Source organism: Mastomys coucha, unplaced genomic scaffold (assembly GCF_008632895.1).
Source record: "Mastomys coucha isolate ucsf_1 unplaced genomic scaffold, UCSF_Mcou_1 pScaffold1, whole genome shotgun sequence".
NCBI classification, from domain to species: Eukaryota; Metazoa; Chordata; class Mammalia; order Rodentia; family Muridae; genus Mastomys; species Mastomys coucha.
Window position 1 is genome coordinate 61,532,773 of NW_022196891.1, and position 6,656 is coordinate 61,539,428.

The following is a 6,656-nucleotide window of genomic DNA, read 5'->3' on the forward strand; positions in this document are numbered from 1 at the left end:
ATGTTTCCCATTTAGATGATTGTGTGGAGCAGTAGAGGTATGCCAGTTTTACTTCATATTCCACCTAGCCTTTTCTGCTCAGCTAGAAAACTCTTTTGATGTGCTCTTTGTATTTTTCAGATAAAACACATTCCCCAATAAGCTAAGCCAAACTTCCCTTTGTAATCAAGGTTATTTCATCCTGGGAGGCTGAGTTATATAGAAGATGTTGCCCTGAGATAGGGCTCCTGCTTCTTGGAATGGATATGAGAAGTAGCTACATTCAATTTCATTCTTATTTAGTCTGAAATTGCTTAGTATTTCTAGAATACAGTCTTCCCTTTAAGATGAAAGGATCAAAGGATCTCTCTCCTCCAAAAGTATGAACTTAAAGAAATATTTCACTTTTTAATCACCTGCAGCCTCATTGTAGATGGATCTCATCCTTCTCATTTCAGAAAAAAATATACATGGCTCCCCAGCCCCCAGTTTCCTTTCTAGTAAAACCCATGTCAAAGTACTTGCTGAGTAGATGGAGAAGTACTGCAAAAACTACCTGTCACTTGAATTCATTGTAAGGATGAAGACAGCATTAAAAATGTTTAGTGTAGATTCTAGCCCAAGAATAAATGCTCCCTATTGGTAGACCATCAATATAGCAATATTTCTGCTTTGCTTTCTTGATAGCTCTAGTCTACTCACAAATGTTCGTGTGTAGACAGGTCACTCATTCAAACAGATTCTACTGTTTTAAGGTAGGAGATAAGCCTCCTGTGGTTATGCCAGCACTCTGGTGATCACAGGGCTCAGACACAGTATGTTTTTGAAAGGGTATGAGTGTTGTTATTGTGAAAAACTACTTCCTAAACATCTATTGAGTTTAGAGCCCTTTCTGCGTGCATATGCCCCAAATCATGCTGTTAGCACTAAAGACTGACTTCTTTCACTCCGTAGAATCTTCTCTATAGCCTTCCAGACTCCAATCTGTCATCACTGTTAAGTCACCGGATGTCCTGGGTAGATCTCCCACAAATCTATGTAGATAGCACTTCTACGGTATTGTCTATACTTAGCTGATTTGCCTGTCTCTGACCTCTGACAACCTTCAGAACAGGGACTAGGTCTAATTCTAGTTCATATCTTTAGAGCATAGCTTAGATTAGATTACAGGCTCTCATAAAAAACACAAGATGCATACATGAATCCCTTCCCAGGTCTGTGTTGGTATAAGTGTGTCAATGTAGATGTGTTGGTATAAGTGTGTCAATGTAGAATATGTTCCGAGAATCTCATTTCTATTTAAGGTTGTGTGGGTGGATAGTCTTCTGAAATTTTATGTTTGTTGTTTGGGATCTCTGCCAAGCCAGTTGATTTCCCTGACTTTCCTTCCTTTTCAAACCCTGCAGAGCAAAGATAGAGAGAAGAAATGCTGAAGTCTAACACCACAGAGCAGCTTAAATAGACTCTCCACAGGAAGAGTTAGAAGCTAATGAAGCATGTGTGAGATATCCTCCTCCAAAGCTATGTGAGAAGGGCTGGGGCCTTTTCCACAGGAGAGTAGAGAACATTAAAGGAAGAGCAGACACTTAAGACACAGAGGCCAGGAGGGCTCCATTGCCTTGGACATTTCCGTGGGGAGGTCAAAATTACCCTCAGTCCTTACCTCTATGCTGTATCTCTATGTTATTTATCATCTATATTAATATCTATAAATCTATCCCTCTGTGTGTTCTTTTGGATGGATTGAGTTGTAGTTAAAGCAGGTATATATTCTCATATAAGAGAAGCAGGTGATAACTCATCAATGATAAAACCAGATATAAAATGATGGATACTGTATAATTCCATTGGTAACAACATTTAGCAGTTTTCCTTTCTTCATGCATTTTCTGTAATTTTAACAGTTTGCAATGATCATATGCTATATTAACAAAATGAGTAAAAAGGAAACCTATATATTCCTTTTCTTTTTCTTTTTAAGCATAATTTGGCATTCTGTAGGAAGGTTCCCTATCAGCTAGAAAATTGAACTTTCTTGAGAAATTAAGTTCCTCTAGTTTGATGGATAACAGACAGTGCACATGAAAACACAGGCTTAACATAAAGTAGCCAAAATCGAATCTACTCCTCCAATATGCTTTCCTGTCCCCAGAGCTACCATGCCTGTCTCTAGGCTTCCTCTAAGAGCCAGGTACTTCTAAGTCTTAACTGATGCAAACTGTTCTCAGAATCTGGATCTTAGCTGTGTGGCCACTGTCTCAGGGGAATCTACTCTAGAGTTTCTGACACACCATTTCATTGGATTACGGTTTTTTTCCCTCCTGTATCTATTGATGTAATTTTTGTTTGATGTCAATGAGTGTTCTCTCACACAACAGAACTGTCATCCATACGAAGATTTTGTTTATTTCAACTGTCTTCCAAAACTCCCTGTACTTAGGCTGGCTCCTTGGCTCTGAACAGAGAGGGAAAAAAATACATAAATAACTAAGAACATTAAAAACACTTTGCCCTTGGGAACAGTTAGAGGGACAATCTTCTTTGAACAAACGCCATCTTTTTTTACATCCCATAACATTAAAATGGTTTTAGTGGGAAAAGAGGGACAGCAGAAAGACCACTGTGCTTGGCCAGAACTCTGTTCAAATTCCTTTTACTGTACTGGAGAATGTGCCCTGTTGAGTGGCTTGGCAAAACCCTGCTACTCAACTGCGTTCCCAGTTCCTATTTCATTCATTTATGCTTTCATATATTTTCCTAGCAACTGAATTTGGTCTTCACCACTTGCACGTGCGTGTACTCGCGCGCGCGCGCGCGCGCGCGCGCGCGGTCACACACACACACACACACACACACACACACACACACACACACATACACAGAAAAAGGGGGAGAGGGAGAGGGAGAGAATTTTGTGAGTTGTTTTGTTTTTGTTTTGTTGTTTTTGCTTTTTAAAATTCTGCACGTGAGCTTGAAGTACAATCTAAGTTCCTTTAAACTTGGGTTACCAAGGGTAGTGAGTTCTGAATGAATTTTCAGGTGCCTTTGAAATGACAGTAACAGACTTCTAGGTAAGTTTCTAATTTAAGGGCTCTGGTCTGCGATCTGCTTTCTAAGTGAGTTTTCTTTAGCCTGAATGAACACCTATAGCATTCCAAGCTAACCAAAATATGAAAACGTTAATACAACTGGGCAGATCTGTGACCTGGCTGAGGGACCTGCTTGAATCAGACATTTTAAGAAGGCAGGTTCAGCTTGTACCCTTCTAAGAGACACGAGGAGTAACCATCTCATTAATGACCTATTGCCCCTTTTTCTTTTTCAGAATTTTCACCCTCTAGTACAGTTGCTACAGATCCACCATGTGTTTCTACTGGGGCTGCTGCTCGCTTTCTGAGTACTGCCTCAGAACTCATTTTTTTTTTTCTATCTGTTTTCTAAGCATGTCTTCCTTAACACATGGACTTCATACTTTCTCTAACCCTACCATGTGGCTGCTTGTCTTCCATATGGCTGACCTACATGCCTGCCTAACTCGAGCAATATGCCTCCCCCTCTCCTCCTCCTCCTCCTCTTCCCCCTCCTCCTCCTCCTCCTCTTCCCCCTCCTCCTCCTCCTCTTCTTCTTCTTCTTCCTCCTCTTCTTCTTCCTCCTCCTCCCCCTCCTCCTCCTCCTCCTCCCCTTTCTCCCCCTCTATCCTCCATTCTCTATCTCCCTTCAGGCAGCTACTGATTTATAATTTACCTGCCTTGGGAGTTTTTCTTTTAAACTCTAAAGAAACCGTTACTGAGCTAAAAACAAAACAAACAAACCCAACAAGGCCTGGTTACACACTCCTGAACCCACAGTGGTGAGGAAAGGGAGCAGGGACGGAAGGATTGCTAGGGCTCACTGCTTGTCAACCTATGTTCAGTGAGAATCTGTGTCTCGAGGCACTAAGGTAGAGAGTGATTCAGCAGCAGGCTGCCCAACAGCCTCCTTGAACCCCTGCACTCACAGGAACGCACACCAACATGAACACATGTATGCACATGCATACCTTCACACACACAAAGCAAAAGAACTCTCTTTAATGGGAGATGATTTAGTCAGTAAAGGGCTTATGGTGCAAGCATCAGAAGTCAAGTTAGGTGTTTCCCACATCCACATAAAAAGGCAGCACAGAGCTGTACCTGCAATCCACCCTCCTGGTGGAGACAGAGGAGATTTAGAGTTTGTGGCCAGTCCATGTTGCTGAATCAGTGAGGTCCAGGTTCAGTGAGAGATGAGAGATTCTGTCTCAAAAACTAAAATGCATAAGCAAAGACACCACTATTGACCTGTGGCCTGAGTGATCACATCTATTCCATGTCTTCCATAAAATGCCAAACTGATGAGGCTCATGTCTTGATGCTGTCCCATGACGTTAAGTTGCCTTTATTCCTTTATATTTATTTTTTTTCTTTTGACCATATTTTTTCCTCTAACCTAGATACTTACTATCAAAAGATTTCCTCTTGGTACTCAATCTGGCTCATGAGTCTGCCCGAAGCAGGACTGACACTGATCTCTACAGGTCAAAGGTTCATGAAGAAGTCAGATTCAAGGCCTAATGTGCAGGCAGCCACGAATGGACCACAGAACTGGGTTCCAGGGAAGTAATGAAACCAAGGATTTGCACAGGAATCATTGTTGCTATATTGGTGATGTTGTACCACGTGTTAGTGTTCTGAGACAGCTGAGAAGCCCGAGGCTGGAGTGTTGTAAATGGTAATTAATATAAACGTATGCAGTAAACTAATACAGCAGCTGTTTTTCTTTATCCTAGCTAACTCCTCAGAGAGACCAAGATTTATTTTCAAGCTTTAATGCAGTACCTGGGCATTTTTATCTACTTTAATCCTCTAGGCCAGTCTGGCTACCTCCCAACCAAAATCTCCATAATGCTTGCATTTAGGGCCTTCCCCACCCCAGCTGAGATCTCATGATGTTTCTTTCCTCTCTTCCCCTATGGCTGAATCTGTCTTACTCTTTTCTCTCCACCTCCCCTGACTGGAAGAAGTCCCATTCTATTCTCTTTTCTGCCTAGCCATTGAGTGATCAGCTTTCATTGACAAGGCAGAGAATAAATGGTAAGCATTATTTATACAAACTTGAGACAAGAGACTCTTGACATAGCATTATGATGCCGTGTCCCATTGAAACGAGATATGAGGGCAGAGAAATCAGCATTTGAATAACACAAGGACAATATTTACACAGTACACAAAAACATTATACCTAAAGTGTGGGTATGTGCAGAGCTCGCTGGTTTCAGGGTGTAGGCCATGGGATAGATCTCCTTGGCAACTGAGCTGGTCATTAAAGCATGGATAGAGACAGAACAATCTGGATTCTGGATCCCAGAGTGTACACTCATTTACTGAGGTGCTTGAAGGAATAGGTGCAAGAGGACCAACCTCAGAGCTGGAGTCTAGAACGGGGACATGCACTTTTCTATAGCAGTCCTGGTGTCCAGGACATGGGCTAACTCCCTGCGGTGGCTGCTCTGGTGTCTAGAGCACTGGCTCTTGCAGAGCTCTGCTGGCTATGTTCTGGATACAGGACCTCTGTCTACAGTGATGGTTAGAGTATGAGTCCTGGGCTCAGAGCTAGGGTCCAAAGCATGGGTGTGTGTGAGCATAGTGACTCCAGGGATTGGGAACCAACTATCTCTCTGTGGTGGTTTAACTGGTATCCTGAGGAGATTCTACAGATGGGCACCTGGGTCAGGGCCTCAAGGTGAAAACTAGATTACAATGGCTCAGGCATCTGAGGTGAGGACACTTGCAGGACAGCTCCAGCATGGAGGTCCAGGCCACACAGGACCTTGTGGGAAGTAACGGCCTTGGTCCCAGGCCAGGGATGATACAAGCGGTTGTTGCTTGGGAGGGATGTATAAAGCTGTGTCTTTTTTTTTTTTTTTACCTTCCTGATTCCCTGATCCAGAATTTATTCATTTGTTTTTCTTTTTTTTTATTTTTATTAGATATTTTCTTTATTTACATGTCATACAACATCTCCTTTCCCAGTTTCCCCTCAAAAAAGAAAAAATATATAATAAAAAACAAACAAACAAAAAAAGAAAACAAAACAAAAACCCTGTTCCTCCCCCCCTCCCCTGCTCATCAACCCACCCTCTCCCTCTTCCAGGCCCTGGCATTCCCCTACACTGGGGCATAGAACCTTCACAGGGCCAAGGGCCTCTCTTCCTATTGATGACCAACTTGGCCATCCTCTGCTATACATATGCTGCTGGAGCCATTAGTCCCACCATGTATACTCTTTGGTTGGCGGTTTAGTCCCTGGGAGCTCTGAGGGTACTAGTTAGTTCATATTGTTGTTTGTCCTAAGGAGCTGTAAACCCCTTCAGCTCCTTGGGTCCTTTCTCTAACTCCTTCATTGGGGATCCTGTACTCAGTTCAATGATTGGCTGTGAGCCTCTACTTCTGTATTAGTTGGGCACTGTCAGAGCCTCTCAGGAGACAGCTGTATCAGGCTTCTGTCAGCCAACACTTGCTGGCATCCACAATAGTGTCTGGATTTGATGACTGAGTATGGGAAGGATTTCCAGGTGGAGCAGTCTCTGGATTGTCCTTCCTTCAGTCTCTGCTCCATAGTTAGTCTTTGCAACCCCTTCCATGGGAATTTTGTTCTCC